General features: G+C 36.5%; 1 pseudogene; it reads right to left on the reverse strand.

Moving 5' to 3' along the window:
• Positions 1-22,740: 22,740 nt before the first annotated feature.
• On the reverse strand, positions 22,741-22,860 carry LOC120627775 (annotated as a pseudogene).
• Between the last annotated feature and the right edge of the window lie 380 nt (positions 22,861-23,240).

Genomic DNA, 23,240 nt, shown 5'->3' on the forward strand with positions numbered 1-23,240 from the left:
TATTACTTATACAATGAGGGATGCCAAACATTGTTCTCAGAGCTTTGGTCTGGAATCTTTCCAGGATATCTATATTGCTATTGCTGGCAGTTCCCCACAACTGTATTCCGTAAGTCCAGATAGGTTTTATGGTAGTTTTATACACTAGCATCTTGCTGTTGGGATTTAGTTGTGATTGGCGTCCCAATAACCAGTTCAGTGACCGCAATTTTCCATCTAGTTGTTTCCGCTTTGTCCAAATATGTTTTTGCCATGTAAGTTTTCTGTCTAGGTGCATGCCCAAGTATTTTGCGTTATTATCTTGAGGGATAACTTTGCAGTTTAGCTTTACTGGTGGACATGTTTCTCGCCTAAGTGTAAATGTTACATGTACCGATTTGCTCTCATTGGCTTTTATTCTCCAACGCTTCAGCCACGTCTCAACTTCTGTAAGGTGGTTTTGCAACTGTGATGAAGCCGTTTCTGGGTTGCTATGAGCCGACAGTAATGCCGTATCGTCAGCGTAAGTTGCAGTCGTGGTGTAGTCAGTTGTTGGGATATCTGCTGTAAAAATTTGGTATAGTACAGGGCCCAAGATACTGCCTTGAGGGACACCTGATTGTATTTCGTGTACTTCTGAGAGATCGTCGCTGTACTTCACTTGGTAGCATCTTTTATCTAAGTAAGATTTAAGTATTCGGAATAGACAATGCGGGAGATGCTTTTTTATCTTGAACAGGAGGCCGTCATGCCATACCTTATCAAACGCTTGGCTGATATCCAAAAAGACTGCCGAGCAATATAATTTATTTTCAAGGCATCTGCTAATGGTGTCAATTATACGGTGTACCTGTTCAATTGTCCCGTGTTTTTCCCGAAATCCAAATTGATGGTTCGGTAATACTGCACTTAGATGTTCTTTCATCCTGTTAAGCAATATCCTTTCAAACAGTTTGCCAATAACTGGTAGCAGGCTGATAGGTCTATATGAAGTAGCTTCGTGTGGGGGTTTACCGGGTTTCGGTACCATGACTACATGTGCAATTTTCCATTGCCCAGGGAAATGTTCTAGACTTAAGCTGGCATTAAAGATGTTAACTAGTTTCATGACACCTTTATGAGGCAGGTTTTTAAGTAATGTGGCATCAATGAGGTCATAGCCGGGTGCTTTACCTTCCTTAAGGTTCCTTATTTCTTTCATGATTTCTTTTGGGCTGGTACTTTTTAGTGGAAGGCACATTTGGTTCGCAGATTCAATGTATTTCTTGATTTCCATAGTTTGTTCGGTATTGTTTTCAGGGAATGGTTGGAAAACTGTTTTCAAATGTTCTGCAAAGATTGTTGCCTTTTCTTTATTTGATCTTGCCTATCCTCCTTTTCCATCATTTATAGGAGATATGTGGATTTTCGGGCGCTTTAGATTCTTAGTAGCCTTCCACAACGAGTAGTTTGTGTCTCTCGTTGGATCTAGGTTCGAAAGATAGTGTTGAATATTATCATTTTCTCGGGTGCTGATAAAGCCTTTGAGTTCGTTTGAGAACCTATTGAATGCAGTCCTATCACTGGGATATCCAGTAGTATGCCAGGTTTTTCTCAAACGACGGCGCTCTTGTATTTTCTCTTTAATATCCTTTGGATATGAGTTATGTTTCATAGGTTTTCCTTTACCTGTCTTTTTTGGAGTTGCAGAATTGGCAGCAATGTGAATAGTCATATTAAGTTGTTCCAGTTGTCTTTCGAGTTCTTCTATTGTATCAATCTTGGTCTTTATTTCTATCTCTGTCGTGATTATATTTTTATAGATTGTCCAGTCTGTAGTGTTCAAGTTGTATATTCTAAGGGGGGATTCTACCAGATTAACGGTTGTAGTAACATTCAGTATAACTGGTGTGTGGTCAGATGTGAGATCTATACGTGGTTCTATGTTTAAGTAGTTACTATCTATGTTTTTAACAATAAAAAAGTCTAATAAGTCTGGGATTCTTAGTCTGTCGGTAGGCCAATAGGTAGGTTCTCTGCCGGAATGACATTCTAACTTCATCTCTTCTGTGGCTTTACAGAGTTGTCTTCCTCTAGTGTTGGTCAGCCTAGATCCCCAATTTAAATGTTTTGAATTCCAGTCGCCAGCACATATAAATCTGTTACCCAATGTAGAAAAATAATTTACGAAGTCGCTGGCAGTTATAGTATGTTTTGGAGGACAGTATACAGCGGAGAATACTGTTTCTAGTTTGCTGTCTACAAGTTTAATAGATGTTGCTTGTATTTTTTCTGTTCGGTATTCCTCAATAGGGTAGTGTTTAATGTTGCTTTTAATAATCACTGCTGTTCCTCCATGGCTATTCCCAGTTGGGTGATTGGTTGTATACACTGTATAGTTATTAAAGTTTATGTGTGTCTTCGGTGTGAATCTTGTTTCAGAGATTAGTGCAATATCAATCATTTCTGTTCTGAGAAAAGTTTCTAGTTCTTGACGTCGTTCCGTCAAGCCGTTGGCGTTCCAAGTGACTACTTGGAGGTTTCGGGTCATTTTTTAACAAGGCTGCTGACTAGTTGGACCATACGGTCCATCATTTTGTCCATGATTTTTTCCATCATTGTCAACATTGAATGTTGTAGTTTTTCGAACATTATGTCCATTAAGTCAGTAAGGTCGGCCAAGTCGTTCTTTATGTTTTTTTGAGTATATTGTTTTTTGGTTTTCGTTGCTTCTGAATAGGTTTTAATTAGGTTTTGATTATCTGTGCAGTTAGGCTTTGAACCCGGGTGGAAACCCGGGTTTTTCATCTCTATATTGCTAGGCATTGGTGTTTCTTTTGTCTTAGGGTCTAATTTAAGAATTCTTTCTCTATACTGCTTGTACACTTTGCATCCTTTGTAACTAGCGGGGTGTTTTTCGTCACAGTTCGCGCAAGTAGCCTCAGTGTCTGGTTTTTTGGTACATGTTGTTGTAGGGTGAGCGCTACCGCATTTAACACAGCGATAGGGCCTGAAACATTGGTTCTTGGAATGCCCAAATCTCTGACACCTCTTGCATTGAATGATTTCCTTTTTCTTATATGGGGCTTCAAAAGTAATCTTCATGTTATTCAAGTATTTTACATCGAAGATGGCTTTGTTGTTTGGTTTTGGTTCTAAGTCGACATAAAAAACAGGCAACGGTTCCTTTGTAGCTCGATGTCTGATATTGACTATTTGTCTCACTTCGTGCCCAATTTCATACAATTCTTCTGAAATTTCTGTGGTATTTTCTGAAGCATGGACTCCGCGTAATACTACTCTGTACGCTCGCTCGCTTTTAAGCTGGTAAGTATAGTGTGAGTTTTATGGAAGTTGTCTTCTTCATAGTCCGGACAATTAAGCCAAGGCTACCGATCCTGCAGATAGAGTTCACAGGGTTGCGGTTTGTGTGAGTCATTTCCTACTCTCACTGTTAGACCAAGCCGATTAGGCTGGTTTGGTCGGGTTAATTCACCGCCTCCCGAGACCCGGCGTTGTTATTCATTTGGCACCACCCAGGGGGCACGTGTAGGGTAGTGGCTAGGTATTTCCTACGGACGCGAATAACTCTGCCCCCCTAATTTCAAGTAGGCCTAATATAAGCATTTTGAAAAGTCAAGTCTGTGTGTTTGTAGTGACTCTACCAAATATAAATTTTGTAACTATCATCTTTAAGGTAAGTGGGAAATTGCTTGTTATTCTTAAATGGCATAACAGATCTATATCAAACATAGATCATTGATCACTTCAAGAACAGCCTAGACAAATATCAGTAGGGCCAGAAGCACAAAAATTGATATATAGCTGAAAGCTATACGCATCACTGAAAGCTGCGTGGCTTGGAATAGCCGTACTATTGCGAAAAATAAAGTTGAGATACACAGGAATTTGAAAAACCTGTCCGATTAGTACTTAGTAGTGGAGCATTTTGAGGCAGAGCTTGTGTAGGGAAGAAGTCTGGGGATGTTTATTTCCGCTGCCAAGCTAGTCAAGTCAAGTCAAGTCAAATATTTCTTTATTCAAATAGGCACGGCACATAGATGGCACTTTTGATGCGTTGAGTATATACAAAATGTGTACATAGCAGAGCAAAGCTACGAGGGTTCCAAACGCGCCCTGATCTAAGAAGAAGCCCACAACAAACTTAGCCGGGTGTTCTTTTTGTTATCACCATCTCACATTGTCATTAGAAAATATTTAAGAAGTAACCTTGTTAGAGCAATTGTTTACACCCAAGCTTTTTTATCGTTTACGTAATCCTTTATACTATAATAAAACTTTTCTATAAGCTTTCGCTTATTACAAACTTTGAGCTTCTTTAGTGACATCCCCAAGATATCAACCGGTAATTTATTGTAAAATTGTATACAATTACTGTGTTCCTTTCTGAAGTTGCCGGTGTAATTACAGGCACATGAGGTTTGACACCTACGCCTTAGGTTGATACACACAGAGCGTTACTTTGTAGGACGTGTTTCTTGCATGCCCTGCAAAGTGTTGTTCTACTTTGCCGCTAATTATTACTAAAAATACTAGATTCATATCGGTATCTTTCAAGCGGCTCGATGACTCGGCTCACAATCACCCATATACTAAAACACAAAGTTCAGACCCACGGACACATAGCCACCAAAAGCGGTCGGTTGGTAAAATGGCTTTGACCACTTAGAAGCTTTAGGTATAAAGTTAAAAGCATTTCACTTATATCGATATAGAAAAGGGGGATTTCACTTTTATCGGGAGCGGACCATTATTTTTGGCGAAGCTAAAAATATGGCCGCTAATGCACCCATTGTATCCGTTGCTAGTCTCTTTACCACTTCCTCAGATGATTTCAAAAGTGTAGATGCGTCGCGGATCTTGCATCGTTCATTAACAGTCTATGAGATCTATCCGATCTGCAGTAATACTAAATATTTAAATTAATTGAAATCTTAGGACTTCAATTATTCTGATTATTTAAAGTTTAAGAGGATAAATTTCTCATTTAAATAAAATTAGGAAGCAGCTGAATAAATTAAGTATGTACAAATATTTTTTACTGCTGCAAAGGCACCGCAATTGAATGAATTAATACCACCGCACCGCAGACACTCTTTTAAGATGATACTTTACACCTATTTTCTTATTTTTGTCCATTAATATTAAACACTAGCGTACCCAGCCCTCTTCGCCGGGCTAGATTTTGCTTTATTTTATTTAAACAAAAAACTCACATCATTAAATCATTTATTTCTCTCCGTATTCATTCTTTTCTATTCTCTTCTCGAGCGGGTGAAGATCATTATCTACACCCATGTACACCCAACAATATCATCGTAGAAAATAAAAGCTGTATTTGACAGTTCAAAAATAGGAGTGCTCCGATCGTCACCAAACTTTACAGGATTACTCGCCAGGTCAATCCGGAGGTTCCCTTAAAGTTTCATTGAAATCGGTTCAGCCGTTTTGGAGCCCATACGGAACATACCCACACACATAAACAGATATAGATTAGATATAGATTGATTGCGTCTCTGTTGTTCAACGAAATAAGTATTTTTTTATTTTTTTGTTTATTAACGATAGGCCAGCGTTTGACGACAATCATGCCCGTTAGAAAGCAATGATGAGGTCTATGTTGGAGCACGCTTGCCTAGAAAAAGTCTATTCACTCTAGCCTTGAAGGTACTCAAATTATACGTGGCAGGAAACACAGTTGCCGGGAGGGCGTTCCACATCTTAGCGGTACGTATCAGAAACGTGGATAAAAAACGTTTGGTGCGGGTTGATGGAATATCAACCACATAAGGATGCCACCGCTCACGGTGTCTCGCTGTTCTGTGGTAAAACGGGGAAGGAGGAACAAGATTGCGAAGTTCCTGAGCACACTCACCGAAGTATATCCGGTAAAAACCGATAAACAGGCAACATTATGTCGGTGCTGGAGACTATGTAGTTTCGACTGTGTTAACGAATTGTCGCCTATAATTCTCCTGGCGGATGCGCAACTCCTCCAGAAAATATATATTTAATTAACTATTTAAATTAATTAATGAATAATACACTTTTATTGCACATCACAGAAGAAAAATTGTTTGGTATCAATTATTATTTTTAGTAGTTGATTTGTTGTTGTTTAAATTTAAGTTTTTATTTAACCTTTAAATGAAAAATTACGATTTACTTTCTGTACCGTTAACATTATTATAAATAGTTTTAGTATTTTTTTATTTTATATATCTACTGTTTTTGTAATTATTAATATGTATGTATATTCTTAGAGTTTTGCGCACCGCTATAAGGATTCATATGTGAGCCAATAGCTCATAATGGTTGCCTGGAAGAAATTACTATAAGTGATAAGGCCGCCTTTGTTATATAAATTTGATTTAAATTTGTATTTTTGATTGATTGATTGACTAAGAGGCAGCAAATCGCTGGTCTTAGATCGTATATATATATATATAATATATATATACGATAATTATATATATATATATATATATATAAAATATACTAAAAAGACAGGTGTCTTAACGACTGATAAATCTAAGATCAATGTTCCTAATCTTGAATTCTAACAAATGCCATCCTTTGTTAAAAGATGTTCAAGGAATTAAACTTCGGGAATTATGTGGGGAAAAAAAACGTTTCATTTCACGAGTGAGTTATTTGGAAAGAGTAGAACAACAATTTCCTTTTATTTTTATTGAGTGTTGTTACACTGTTGTGCACGCGTGATGTTTAGTTATGTCATGTATTATAAAGTATAGAGAACAATAATGCCTGAACATATCAGTAGTAGAATTATGTAACCTATGAGTAATTTGACTACTTTGTTGATGAATCTGTAAACTTAGTGGTATCCTCAATGCGCGTACTTAAGTACCGGATTATCGAATTATTAAAAAGTTACTAAAACAAAGACCTTATTTTTTTGGTCTCAGTGGCAAATTATACAATGATAGCTTTGATCGGTACCTTGAAATGCTTTAGACGCGTTCAGATTTCATACATAAGGTGTGTTTGTATATATTTGAAAGTATAAAATAAGCAATTCATTCAAAGTAAATTGTATACTATTTTACAATAAATTACCGGTTAATATATTGGGGATGTCTCTAAAAAAGTTCAAAGTTTGTATTAAACGTCAACTTATAGAAAAGTCCTATTATAGTATTAAGGAATACGTCAACGATAAAAATCCTTGGGGGTAAATTACTGCTCTAAACAGGCTGCTTCTTAAATAGTTTTGAATGACAATGTGAGATGGTGATAACAAAAAACCGTCTAAGTTCGTTGTGGGCTTCTTCTTAGACCAGGGCGCGTTTGGAACCCTCGTAGCTTTAGTTTTATGTTGACGAATTTAGTTATCGCCATCACTACTCATTGCTATGTTCACATGTAACTACTAAGTCGCTAAAAAATAAATTAACGTGGCAGATGTAACTTAACTCTTTTTTTACTTTATGCCCGTGCGAATCCAAGGCGGGCCGCTAGTTTGTAATAATAAAATAGGACACATATAAAGTGAGCGCGTAATAGTTATAGAGTTGACGTAACGCTTCTATTTATAAAATGTCATAGAGCACTCCATGTAGAATTGGCCCGACGTTTTGTTTCGGTTAATAAAGCAGCCATTTTTTGTCTGTCGAAGCCTTCTAGGCTTTAGAAACTATTACAAAGAATACATAAGAATATATGCTTATTAACCTCGACTATACCTATAAACTCGAAGATCATTTGGTTCGTTTTCATACGAATCTCTCAGAGCCTGAAGGCCAAAGTTTTGAGACAGTGTGTGTTTCCAGTAATGACTTACGGCTCTGAAACGCGGTCTTCTTACAATGATCCTCATAAGAAGAGTAACTCAGCCGCGATGGAGAGGTCTTGCTGGAAGTGTCTTGACGTTACCAAAGATGAAATCAGAAATGAGGAGATCCGTAGAGTGTGACTGGCATAGCTCAAAGAGTCGTAAATTAAAGTGGCAATGGGCGGGACACAGAAAACAGAATTTTCTCGGGGAGAATATAGTGGAAACCATGGTTTTATATAATGTCATTATATGCCATTTTTATAAATGCCATATAATGTCTCACGTTTTCAAACTTAGGAATGCGTTAAATTTTCATAGGTCTTGAAATACCTTTGAAAGCGTTTATTTAAAATAATCTATAGATTTTATGCGAAAAATAGATACCTTATTAACTATTAAAAATATATCGGATTTTTTCAGAGATCTAACGCAAGCGGTATAGTGCTATTGGATCTCCGGTACCGCCTAAGAGTAGAAATTTTATTGTCTAGTAATTAATAATATTATATAATTAATTGTGTTGTTTTATATCTGTTTTAACGTGATAATATCATATAAGCATAATATAATCGACTTAACGTAGTTGACCAAACAAATATTTTGCTGGAGAAAGTATATTTAAATATTTAATACAAATAAATGTGCGGTTGTTTAAACAATTTACTTCAATATCTATCTATCTTCATTGTATTGACATACTTAAAAAAACAAAATAAAAACATAGAATTTGTTTTGTATCATTTACGCTAGTTAGCTATTAATGGCGATATCTATATAGAAGAATATTTACCTTAGACTTTAGTTAAATCGCTTCAAAAATATTTTTTATTTGCAACGGCCAAAAGATATTTTTATATTATCTTGACTAATCACCATTTTGGAAAACTAATTGTTAAATTGGTCTCTTAGGATCGCCTAGAATCTCTTAGGATTTTACTACGAAGTAAACAACGCTGTTATAATATATGTATCTGCACTAACCATAATATGAAGTACTATAATAGACGGCCGACTGGCGCAGTGGGCAGCTACCCTGCTTTCTGAGTCCTAGGCCGTGGGTTCGATTCCCACATCTGGAAAATGTTTGTGTGATGAACATGATTGTTTTTCAGTGTCTGGGTGTTTATCTGTATATTATAAGTATTTATATGTATTATATTCATAAAAATATTCAATAGCTATCTTACCCATAACACAAGCTACGCTTACTTTGGGGCTAGATGGCGATGTGTGTATTGTCGTAGTATATTTATATTTATATTTATTTATATTTATTAAAATTATACTATTCATAATATAATTATGTTTGTGTTGCCAACTTTGTCAGAACTTGTCTAATAAATTCTCTAACTCTCAAACTCAGTGAGCTAATCGTATACCGTTTAACTTCACAATTAAAAAACGCATGTTGAAAAATGAAAGGGCTTTTTGATGTTAGAGCATAGAGATGTGTATGGGAACATTGTAGGTATTTTAATTTATCGGAACTCCTAGAACAACTATGTTTCTGGAAACGACCTGCAAGGCCCTATGAATTAAAGAGGAATATCCCAGACAGGTTTGTAAATAAAGAAGATATAAATTAGAAAACATAAAATTATAGTATATCGTTCCTTGAAGGCTTGGAAGGTCGTTTGTCTGGAATGCTACGTGTGCCGATACTCCAGCTGTATCACACATCCAGGCAACCTCGTCAATAGTGGGTACGGCTGCTAACTGTGCCGAGCAGACGAGTCCCAAATATGAAAACCTTGATAGCAGCTTGAGAACCTCGTAGCTTTAGTTTTAGGTTTAGGTTGAAATGAGCTTCTTCGGTTAAACGGGAGGAAACGTTATCCTTTAAAAGGTTTTGCGAAAACTTCTTTCTTTAAAACAATAAAGTAGTCATTCCGCGTAGTAAAGTAGTCATTTAGGTTTACTAATGTAGTCATCGCCATCACCATTCACCACTATATACATATTATGTATGTAATGAATGCATCAAAAGTGCCATCTATGTGCCTTGAATAAAGAAATATTTGACTTGACTTGACTAATTGACATACAGGTTTCCACACCATGTTTTCCTTCGCCGCTAAAGCATTTGATATGTAATAAACTAAAACGCAAACTCCGTTTCCCTAGGAGTCCTAGACTAGTTGTTATAGTAATCTCCTGCAATTCTCATTAAAATGCATAGTTGCATCGCACAAATTGCTCTCAAAGAAAAAGCAAAACGTCCAAGACAATGCTAATGTTTACATTTAACATCTGTCGACTAATGAATTGCAATGAGGATAATTAAGGGAGATTTTATCGTTTTGCAACATTTTCTTTTATCCAATTAAGAAATTCTTCCATTTACTTTAAGAATTAATTTTCTTACAACTTGACAAATATAAAACATACCAAAACCCTGACCCCCCCCATACTCAGTTCGGTCGAATTGTATGTAATACTGTAATTATTCAAAATGAGGGATTTATTTTCAGCTATTCCTTAATCGCGAACCCCTCTCGCGTGAAATGAGTGATAGAAATTTGAACGAGGGGTGATTCCTGTTGTTTTCAAAATTCAAAATATGAACTTTGGTTTGCAGGTTTAAAAATAACAATATGTTTAGGTGTATACATCTTTTATCCCCAACATGATTCCAGTGACATAAACAAAAACTCCATGGGAGTATGGAGATAGAACATGATTCTGATTGCCGCTAGTATAACTAATGAAAATGTAATCTGTATCACCCATTAAAAAAGCTAGACAATATAGCTCGTCCGGGGAATTACTGCCGCCATACTTATGTCTGTTCACTGTGTTCCGGTCTAAGGGCGCGGATGCCTGTGAGATTACAGGCTTCTGAAGCTACAACACCACCAACAACACCAACAACAACACTTACGCCTCGGGTTGGTTGGCCCTAGCAATCCGATACAGCAAGGAGCCTGTTATGATACATTGACGTTATATTGTTACGTCAGCCGGATCTCAGAGGTTACATAAGTCGAAAATATTAGATTACCTCGATCATCAAGTAAACATTACACAGTAAGATGCATCATCATATCAACCCATTATCCACCTACTACAGGGCACGGTTTTCCTCCCGTAATGAGAAGGGGTTAAGACGTAGTAGTCCACCGCGCTGTCAAAGTGCGGATTGGTGGACTCGCAGACACAGTGAAGTTTTCCACTAGACATAATTCCTGCACATACTCATTGTCTCATCAGTGAATCAGTGGACCTCTTGGAGCTTTCTCCACAAAACATATTTTCTTCTCGATACATACCTATATATTAACAAACGATCTTTGTGCTGTATGGACACAACTTACCATCAGGTAAGACGTGTTCTCGTCCATCAATTATTATAATAAAATATTTATATATAGGTATAAATATTATATTATGTTATTTTGCACATGAATTTCAACGGGAACTAATATTTTAGTAATTGCTTTAATGAATTTTTATTTTCAGCTTTTAGTGCCAATTTCAATGCTTCATTACCTGAAAGAGCTTTCACATTAAATGGTTCGTTGAAGTCAAACTCATTCCTGTAACTGAGACTAGTTATAAACTGATCGCGTAAAGTTTGAGTAGTGCTTCTAGTTTTAGTTTTAAATTGTAAATAGGGCCTATTAAAAACCCGCCACTGAGAATAAGTAGAGATGTATAAGAAGCCGCAATATACATACGGTTAGATATATAGGAAATATATTAGCGGTGATTATAAGACCACATCGCTCAATAACTATAATTAATAATAATAATAATAAAGCCTTTTATTTCTGAAAAAAGCATGATTGTTAACAAAAAAAAAACATAAATATTCAAACTATTATTTAAAACACAATCTTCCTTATGACTATTTTTCTTAACATATTATTTATATTTGACAGTTTCGCAGTTCAGTACGCCCTTTGGACGAAGGCCTCCTCCATTTCTTTCCATGCATCTCTATCACGCGCCAGTCTTTGCCATGTTGCTCCCATCATTTTGACAAAATCATCGCTCCACCTAATTCTCTGCCGTCCTCTAGATCGCTTCCCTTCCCTTGTCCACCTGTCTTGCTTTTGCCTGCACACATGTCCCGCCCATTTCCATTTTAGTTTTCGGATTTTTACTTTAACATCTGTTATGTTCGTTTCTTTTCTTAGTGATTCATTTCTTATTTTGTCTAACCGTTTAACATGTAACATACTACGTTCCATCGAGCGCTGACAAATTGCTAATTTTTGTTCTAACTTTTGCGTTAAAGCCAAAGTCTGGCTTCCGTAGGTTAATATAGGAAGTATGCACATATCGAAAACTTTTTGTTTGTACTTCATTGGCATGTCTTTCGATTTCATCACTTCTTTAAACATCCAGTACCTATTCCATGCATTTGTGGTTCGACGTTCTATTTTCTTACTTATTGCGTCTGTTGTAGACACTATTTCCCCGAGATAAATGTATTCTTCCACATATTCTATCTCCATATTATTAGCTTTAATGCATTTATGATCTCCGTTTGTCATTGCCTTTGTCTTTTGCATATTCATATCCAGGCCGACTTTTTTGCTTTCATACAGTAGTTCATTTAACATTGATTCTAATTTAGTAGGGCTTTCAGAGAATAAGACTACATCGTCCGCAAATCTCAAATTACTTAAGAATTTGCCATCTACTTTTATTCCTTGGTTTTCCCAACTATAATTAATAACCTTCAATTAATTCAACTGTGAATACTTTTAACTTTGATCCATTGGAGCTGGAGAAAAAAAGCATGCAACACAATATGTGCCAGTATTTATTAAGCACATTAATGTAATGTGATAGCCGAGAAGACGGATTTATTTTTTTGCACTCTGAGTGAACTCACAAAAATAGCGATTTGGATTTTATCATATACATCATAGTAAATAAATAAATGCAGGACGTACATTTTCAGCAGTCACAGTGACGGAAGAAGCGTTGAAATGAGCTTCTTCGGTTAAACGGGAAGAAACGTTATCCTTTAAAAGGTTTTGCGAAAACTTCTTTCTTTAAAACAATAAAGTAGTCATTCCGCGTGAAATGTATTTTCAGGCGTCAGTTTTGATGCTACTTTTTAAAATGAATTTAAAGAGTGACGACAATTTGTCACTCTTTAAATCAACATCAACTGTAATGAAAATTTCCACACTCAACGGTTTTGTTCTGCGTGTATCAAGCGAATCGTTGTTTGTTTTATGTTGGGGTTTTTCGTTCCAGAGTTCCACTGCAAATCCTTGGAACTCTAACGTCTATAAGTCCTCCAAGCTCTGCGCATGCCCATTTTTATCTCATACGATCTACTTTTGGCATAGAATTAGTTGAAAGGACGGAGAGTAATATATACTTCTTTTCATTCTAGGCATAGAAACGGTTCTCGTAGGATTTGTTAAAAACCGTAATAAACGCGGACCAAGAAAGCGTTGCTGCCAGTTATGTAATGAGTATAGCACATTGAGCATTTGTAGCAGTCACAGTGTAGAAGCGATAAAACAAGATCCGTCTTTCGACCGCGAAGAAACCTAATCCGTTAAAAGGTTCACGCGGAAACGTCTAATGGTTGAACAGACATCCCTGTAGTGACTGTTTAATATAACTATTTACTTTATAGCTTTAACTTGTTTTAGAAGCTGCATATTATGTAGGCACTGTCCCATTTATTATAACATTATATAACATACATTAAAAATATAAAATTTTTACAGAAATTAGAAAAGGGCTGTGCAGACGACATATTTTCTGATCCCGGACGCTGCTTTTTAAAAAAAATACTGTCGTATTTTTTTGCAAACTTTAACTATTTCTGGATGTTGCCTGGAATGCCCTCCCATCTTCCGTCTTCCCCGATACCTATAATCTGGGTACCTTCAAATCAAGAGTGAATAGGCATCTTCTAGGCAAGCGCGCTTCATCTTAGGCTGCATCATCACTTACCATCAGGTGTGATTGCAGTCAAGCACTTGTCTATTGTTACTTAGATCAGTAATAAAAAAATTGTATTGGTTTGATTTCGCTTAGTGTCCGTAATTACTAACACTGAATACAATGTTCATGCATAGACGTTTTCATTTCTAAAATTGTGCTTTATATGATAATTTGAGTTCACAATAAAATATAACAAAAACAGAGTACCATCCTCCATCTATCTCAGGTAAGAAAGGGAGATTATACAAATTATTACAAATTTGAGTCAGGTCAAACCGTTGAAAATATGTGCATTGAATTGACATGCTAGTAGTTATATCGTAAGTACTCGTAAGTGAAGCAGCACATTTGCAAAAGTCACAGTGTAGGGGGAGCGGTAAAACAAGCTTCGACTGGCGACCGGGAAGAAACCTAATCCGTTAAAAGGTTCTCGCGGAAACGTCTAATGTCCGAACAGACATTCCCGTACTTACTGCTTAATATACCCATTCATTTTATAGCTTTTACTCGTTTTAGTAGCCTTTATTTACTTCTGATTCTAACATAATTAACAAAATTTTAAATATGCTGAAAGGGCCTGTGCACACGCCGTATTTTGTAATCGCAAACGAAACACGTTTCAAGAATCATCGAAATTAAAAAAATTGGCGGAGTTTCGCATTTCAGATAGTAGTAGTTGCTTTTACTAATTTTAGTATTGAAATACCTTTTTCTAAGTCACTATAAGTTAGGTGGTTCCACAATCTTACCTGATGGTGAGTTTGGATGCAGTCTAACACGGTAGGCTACCGCCACTGCCACCTCTTATATACCTTTTATGTAGCCACCATATGTATATTTACCATAGCTATATTAAACCCATACTACTTATATATCGCTTATACAAAATAGCTTGACGGCACGTTTTTGTCTCCTTTTTATAAGACCATGGCTCTCGCTCCTGCTTCAAGGAGGTCATCAATATCTTAGCGTTGGCATCAATACAGAAGCCTACAGTCTGAATTTGTGAACGTATGCATACGTTTACTAAGGTTAAATTTACTTTACAAGGCATTAACGTGAAATCTGCGCGTAGAAAACACGCTATGTGTATGAGCTTTAAGATAAGAAGTTCCCGTCTGACCTCTCCAATCGCTGGATCTTACAAATAGCATTACAAAAGCTTTTTAAATCACGTATGTACTTAGCTTTTGAGCCATCACATCTCATTACTAGAGTGCAGCCAATTTTCTTTTTGTTTTACATTTCTTTTTCTTATTTCCAAAAGGAAAACAGTATCTTCTGTATCTTTTAACAGAATGCTCAAGAGAAAGATTATATCATACTTGAATGAACTTGTAGTAAAGCGGTCAGTCACCACACACTAGCGACTATATTATCTACTTGTTTACTTGTTTCTTTGTTGTTAATTTCAGTGAATCGAATCCGGTGTAATAAATCTGTGATAGCCTAGTGGGTAACGCTTCGGCTTCCCTTTCGTCGGTGCCGAGATCCATGCTCGGCAAGCACCTGTAATGTCCGTTTTCAATAAACCTAGGAAACACCTTAATCTGATACCTAGTGATTTAGGTGATCCCAAGAGAAAAAAAAAGTTTCACAAACTCTTATGTGATGCCTAACGATTCGGCAGATTTTTAAGTTTGGAGGAACAACATGAAGTTTTATAAGTTTTAATTCGGTTTTTTTTGTAACCGCAAAAAAAATATGATCTTTAATTTGATATTAAAGTTGGAAGTCCCGGGTTCGATCCCCGGCAGCGCAATTTGGTAATTTAAAATTTCTGGCTGCGGTCGTGGCTAGCTACCAACCTACTAACAAAGACGTGCCGCTAAGCAATTCAACGTTCTGGTACGATGTTGTCTAGAATAACTGCCCATACAGGATAGAATAACAGGTGAGATTGCAGTCAAGGGCTAACTTGTAGTGGAATAAGAGAAACAGGAAAAATGCTGATATTACAAATTCCCAAATTTTCCCCGTAACTTTCATACACAGCTCACTCTTTCCACTTCGCCAGGGAGATCTTCAATCTTTTATATCCCCAAATCTATACTGATATAATTTTGATTGCCTTCTGGCTTATGGTACCTCTCCTTGTTAATTAGATTTCGTATTAGCACTCGTCTGTGTTAGAAAGCTCGTCCAAATCATCAGTAGTTTATAGTTTACGGTGTCTAGACTAAGCATTTAGTCGTTTACATATACAATATAGCTTCAATACTTATTACACTTCAGAGAGTTAGCGTAATAGAGTATCTTATATATTATCTCCACAACGTAATGAACAAACTTCATCTTATTTAAGTTATGCACTTTGAGATAGGTTGTTCGTTTAAAGTTAAATTTTCGTTAATAATTTTATTCGATAAGTAAGTGACAGTTACGAGTATGATGATATTTTTTATGTTTTTTATTTTATTTTGTTACAATAAACCTATAACTAAACTTAATACTGGAAGGGGCATGCCCAGGTGAAACGAAGCCAAGAATGCTACCTGTAATTCCACGCTGGACAGCCCGGCAGATTCTTTGCGCATAAAATGAGCCAGCCGATCTGTCGCCACATGAGGCAATCAACCGCGCTGAAATATCTCGCCAGTATTTTTTTGCACTTAGACTCCATGGCCCCACGGAAAACAGAACAAATATGTTACTCTCTTTTAGCGAGGCTTCCTAACGCTTCTTTGCCGTATTCAGACATCTCAGCTTCGGCTCCCTGTCTGGATGCTGTCTCCCTGATATGAGATGAGGCCAATGTGTCAACGCATATTGCGCCCTACAATAACGCCCGTCCCCTTTTCCAGTGGACCAGCGTCAATCCATCAGGTCTCTTACCAATATAATGATAATAATAATTTTAATGTCATACTCTATAACTACTTTTTACTTTTAATGAAAGCTCAAGCTCTAATAAATTGGTAGAGTTCGAATATTGGCTTTGTCAACCCTATTATTTGGAGAGAACGTTACAATATACCACAACTGGAAAATGTTTGTGATGAAGATGAATATTTCTCAGTGTCTGGGTGTATATTATATATTTTTTTTAATATTTTATATATAATATTCAAAAAAATATTCATCAATCAGCTAACACTTACTTTGGGGCTGGATGGCGATGTGTGTTTTGTCGTACTATATTTTTTTTATTAATATGTAGGTATAATAGTAGTGCTTGTGAAAATAATTAACGTTAACGCCCGCCTACCCGCATTGAAGCACGTGATCAGGAGAAATCAAAACATGGAAAAATTTGAGTGTTTATGATCAAATATATTTCTTTATTCAAATGGATCCATGGAAGGTACTTTATATGCGCATATAAAATTTGTACATGGAACTCAAATGGTGACGATTACTACATTCGTAAACTTAAAACTAAATAAAATAAAAAGTTACGAGGGTACCAAACGCTTTCTGGTGTAAGAATACCCAAACTTTGCTGTACTCTTAGTGAACTACTCTTCCTCTTTTTCCTTTCACTTTTGTTGACTGTCCCCCCTAACACTTATTGGCCTTACCAACGAATCTAGGATTTTGCGCTCAGTTGTTGAACAAGCTAACTACTAGGCTAAAGAAAGCACATTGCAATATAAATTAAGATAAAAAATAAAGATTATAGATAGTGTTAGAAACAGAGTTTCGCCAAGCAACAAGGCAGGCGCGCTCCCTATAAAAGGCAGTTGACAACGATCGAGCGGCCCCCCGATTTCTGACGTCATCCGGACGTGGATCCTTACCACTGTCACGGGGGCGTTCGGACTAAACAATGATTAGTCCAAAAGTCCACCAACACTCAAATTAACGTCAAACCGAGTCGAGGACCGAGCCCTCGCAGGAGGCACCCTCGGAGACATCTCCCACTCTCCCCCTGATGTCGTCGAGCCCTGGGGCTCATTTCATGTCGAGCTTTCGCGCTCGCCCCACTCCCCCGGTGGCGCCGTAGCAACCCGGTGGTGGTGGTTATCGGCAAGTTTCGCCATCCAACAACAAACCAAATGAAGGGTCATTTGCTTGTCAGTCGTCGAACGAGTAACATTGTCCCTCTGCCCTTTTTGTTTCGTTAAATTTGTTATTTCGAATAATTTGTTACCTTTGACTTAATAAAACTAATTATTTCGTGTTTTGGATAATTGTTTCTTTTTTTAAGTCTATTTAATAAAGTGTTTTTAAGAATAGATTAATATAAAAGTCTCTCCTAACGGGAGGACTGGCCTGTAACACCAGGCTGGCAGACAGGGTAAATAAATAAATAAAGAAACTACGACAATACACACATCGCCATCTTGTCCCCAAAGTAAGCGTTGCTTGTGTTATGGGTACTTAAGATAACAAATGAATAATATACATAAATACTTATAAACACCCAGACACTGAAAAATGTTCATGTTCATCACACAAAAGTTTACAAGTTGTGGGAATCTGACCCACGATGCCCACTGCGCCAATCGGCCATCAAAATAGCATGCTCGCAATAGATGGCACAATAAGCATAGAAGACGCTGCGGCCAGTTTTCCGTTAAATTCCTTTTATCGCCTCGTACGGCACCCGTGGGAAGAGGAGGGATGGTGACAACTGTATTCTGATCTCACCACGCTGCATAAAACCAAGCTCAGTAAATTATGATACTTTAGCGAAAATGGCAGGCATTACAGGCTCTGCAAATCACAGCAGTTGATCAATCATAACAAGAGATAAAACTGCGCAGACAGTGATAAGCGGCAGTCCCGCTGATCTCAACACTTTGGGGGGAATGCCTCCCCTTAACTTAATAGGACCTTTTGACCTTTACGATTCATCCATTTTTATTACGCCGCTTAAACTAATAGACTTCTTTACAGTTGGAGCTTTTTGAAAGGAAATGGCCGACTTTCTCTGCAAAATACAAGGTAAGGTGATATAAAGTCGCTTATTTTTATGCGGCTACAAAAGGTGTATAATGTGTTAATAGTGTATCGTTATTTTCTCAAATTATTTTGGTTAGGGAAACAACAGTAATTTTAAGCCTATAAGCAACTTATTAAACCGAATTTTCCAAAACTTACTAAAACATAAACGCCTCAGTAATGTAAGCTTAATATTCAGGTTTGCGAAAAAAAACAAATTTACTGAAATTTTAATTCGAAAATTAGGAATTTCCAAAAAAGGGACAAATATTTATGGAACACGAAAGTAAAACAAAATATATTAATTATTAGGAAACATTCTCAAAGGTAAAGCTTTTATTTAATAGAGATTTCTCCGAACTCTACTCTCAGCAAAAGAATTTGCTTATGAAAATATGATGATTGAAAATTGAGTTTTATACAATCTCTCTACATTCATACTCATTCAACTTTCAAAGTACGTTGAGAATAGATAATATATGAATTAATAACAAGTTTGGACGCTGTGTAGAGTCTGTATAGCAGTGGGCGTGTGACGTCACTTCCGCCATTATACGTTTCCGTGTGAACCTTTTAACGAATTACATTTCTTGCCGTGCACTTCGCGCGCTCATTCTGCCATTTTCCATTCTAGTTGCTGCGAATGCTAAACGTGCTACTTCCTTCGCTGCACTATCAATGCGCCAGACATTTCTTTATTCAACGTGCAATTAAACAAGAAAAGCATAAACAAAATTTCTCATTGTATTGTACTGCAGTTCAATGATGATTATTATTGCTATTATTATATCACTTTATTTGTAGACCACATCAAGAATAAATGCAAAAAACAAAAAAAAGGGACATGAAGGAAGAAGTAGAATACAGAAGGCGGCCTTATCGCTTAATAGCTATCTCTGCCAGGAGACCTGAGAGTTGGGAAAAACAAAGGAGGAGAACAGATTGATCCCTGATGATCCCTACTAGATGACGCACCACTTGCTATAAGGCAATGATGGTATTAGAACCATAGCTTAGTGTGATTAAGTGTTATGTTCATGGTGTATCCTGCCCTGTGATCCTTGACGGCTACTGACCGTTTTCTGACAAACTTATTGCAGGTAATGTTATTACAGTATGATGTCGCGAAGAAACGGGAAAAGGAAAACATTTTGAGGAAACCAACATCCCTGAGACTTGAGAGTTGGGGCAGTGTGGTGGACCTCTCATTCCTTCTCAATGTGAGGGGAGACCCGTACCCTGTAGTGATATAAAGTCGTTTATATTTATGCGGCTACGAAAGGCGTATAATGTGTTAATAGTCTATCGTTATTTTTTTTTAATTATTTAGGTTAGCGAGTCATAAGTTATTTTAAGCTTTTAAGTAATATATCGTTTTTAAAACTGGCTTTTCCGAAACTTACCAAAACCTCAACGAATTACCTCAGTAATGTAAGCTCAGTATTCAGGTTTACAAAACAAATAAAGATACTGAAATTTTAATTCGAAAACTGTAGTGAGTTGCTATCAACCCATTACCGGCCCACTACAGGGTACCCCCAATGAGAAGGGTTTAGGCCGTAGCCCACCACGCTGGCCAAGTGCAGATTGGTAGACTTCTAGCGCCTTCGAGAACATTATGTAGAACTCTCAAGTCACAGGCATGCAAGTTACCTCACGATATTTTCCTTCACCATCTAAGCAAGTGAAATTTATCATATAACTTAGAAAATTTAGAGGTGCGTGCTGGGATTTGAACTTGGACCCCCCGAAACTGAAGCCGAAGTCCTAACCACTAAGCTATGACGACATATAAAGTAAAAATAAGCTTATACAAATTACAATAAAATTATCCTGCAAATGTGGATATAAAATTAAATTAGCCAAAACCAATGGCCGGATTACAGCTTATTGTCTATATTTTATCCCAAATTAATTGTTTTACAACACCATTATGTACCGCAAACATCATCATGGCGAGATTTATATTATACTGTATTGAAAGTCCCAATTCAATCAATAAAGTAAATATGATAGAACTAAGAACATACAGAACCCTCATTCAGCCATTATTGCATGCTGTGCATTGTGTCCAAAATCGTGAAACGCCTCGTGCACATTTAACTTCACACGCGGAATGTTACTAGCTCACAAACCTTTCCCATTTCCTCCATTGTATGCTACACGTTGTACATTAGAAGTAAAACAATTACTGTCAACTGCTAAATGGAATGAAGAGACTTACTGCCTGTTCGAGAAACGCTAATACAGAAAAACACATATTTGAAAATTCAATTTAATTTAAATATAATTTATGCCTCGCTGCGGTGGTTTCGAGGACGTTTTAGATTTTATTTAGTTTTTAAATAGTTTATTTTAGGTTATAGTTATGTATTAATAAAAATTGTATTACCGAAATAATTTAATAAATTAAATATATGTTTAAAATTAAATGCTCAGAAATCTTATTTATGCAAATATAATAAATTTTAAAAAGAAAATGGACTGTAACAGTATAAATATTAGAAGCAAAAATAAACTCGTGCAGTTTACTAGGCTACACAAAATTGCATATTCATTCAAGGGCAATTGTATATTATTTTATAACAAATTACCAAATGAAATCTTTGAGATAAGTCCCTCCCCTCAATAAGTTCAAAGTTTATATAAAACGTAAGCTTACAGAAAAATCCTTTTTATAATATTAAGGATAACTTAAACGAAAAAAAGGGTGTGAATTGCTCTAGCTTCATAGCTTAATATAAATTTACTGTGAGATGGTGATAACAAAAAAAAAATTACCCGGCTTAGTTTGTCGTGGGCTCTTGTTAGACTAGGGCGCGTTTGGAACCCTCGTAGCTTTAGGTTTAAGTTGGCGAACGAAGTAATCACCATCCCCTTACAATTATGTAAACATATTTGTATGAACGCTTCCTAAGTGCCTGTGACAGGCCTACGTGAATAAAGAAAGTTTAAACTTGAATTTCACTAATAAAGTGGCGTGGGTTTTGATGCCTCAATATTAGTCTTGTTCGCGGTTTCTGTATGTTCTTAATTCTGTGGTATATAAACTATATCCTCAATCACAATAAACTTAGCAAGTTGGTCTGTATTTCATTACATTACATTATCTCTTTAACAAAAGAACTATCCACTTGAATTATCTTTCAGACTTAATATATTTGATTTGATTTGTGAGAGTTGAACTATATATTAACACAATACATGGCTACAAAAAACTTTTCTCTCGATTTCCATGGGTTTCCGACTTCATATCCTGATTCGGAGAAAATGAGTACGTATGCCCTTTCAAACGTAACATAATAATATTTAAGTTCTCTCCACCGACCGTCACTATATTTCAAGACTGAAGCGATTGAAATTCGGGAGCACAAAAACTTAAATCGTGATGACGGTTTTAAATTAGCAAGTGTGTGGAATCCAGCGGTTGAATTATGCAAACAAAGAAAGCATCGTACAGCGTCTCAATTTAAAAGTGACGTTGTCAGTGTAGTATGTCGAGCAGTTCGTCAAATACCGACAAAAAGAAAACGAAAGCGGTCAGAAGTCAGATTCTCCGTAAATTTTAACTTGACATCTTGTACCTACGCAGTCCCGCCTTGACCACGATCCATGCAACTGGGTCGAAATATCGACAAATCGTGGTATGTACCCGTTGAACTATATTAAGACATGTTAATTAATCACAAAAATCTTAGTTTAAAATGTTTAATAATAATATTGTTCTATGCTCTAAAATTAGGATAAATCCAAAACGCTTCTCGTAGTGAGCTTTTTCCACTCCATCGCCTCGGAAATAAGCCTCCATACAGTAAGCCGGGATCTCGGTTATTGTGACTAGCATGTCATAATAATGGTTGAAGGCGGCTGGCTTTCAGGTTTTTTTCTTTAATTTAATTTTCTTACATTACGATATTTTGTATGCTTATAAGCCATGTTATTTGTCTATGCTCTAAAAACGTCTCTCCTATCAGGTGTCAAGCAGTGTTTGTTAAAAGGCTAATGAAGAAAAAAAATTAAACTTAACGGATATATAACAAAAAAGTATGTGTGTTTTAGTGTACACACGTAAGGAGTGAAAAAAAAATTTAATTTTATTTAAAACAAGGTAAAAAAGCCATAAAAATGACTTCCTTATTTATTTGAGATTCTATTCAAAACAAAGCAAACGCGGTGTTCCCAGGCGGTCACCCATCCAAGTACTGACCGCGCCCGATGTTGCTTAACTTCGGTGATCGGACGAGAACCGGTGTATTCAACATGGTTTGGACGTTGGCGACTGCTGCATTGAATTACACAATCAAAATATGACAATCTGTCAGATAATATAAATACCCATCAATTGTTGCATTAAACGTTTAACGCAACCTTGTTGGGATTCGCATTAGAAGTTTCACTTCAAAAATTTGAAGTAAAAGTATTAGATACAAAAAAGTAATAAAAATAAAAAGGTCCCCTAAAAAAACGGGCCAGCCCTCAAAACGTTAAAGAAATTAAATTCTAACAGTTCGACGCTTCCAAGGGCGTTCAACGTTTATTTAGGTACAACCTTGATTAGACTCACAGTACTTTTTCTTGGATAATAATTCTTTTCCCTGAAAATCCCCCCCGCGAATATAAACTTGAGTATTCCTCGTAATAGAGGATCTGTTGTCTC

The sequence above is a fragment of the Pararge aegeria genome, chromosome 11, assembly GCF_905163445.1.
Source record: "Pararge aegeria chromosome 11, ilParAegt1.1, whole genome shotgun sequence".
Taxonomy (NCBI): domain Eukaryota; kingdom Metazoa; phylum Arthropoda; class Insecta; order Lepidoptera; family Nymphalidae; genus Pararge; species Pararge aegeria.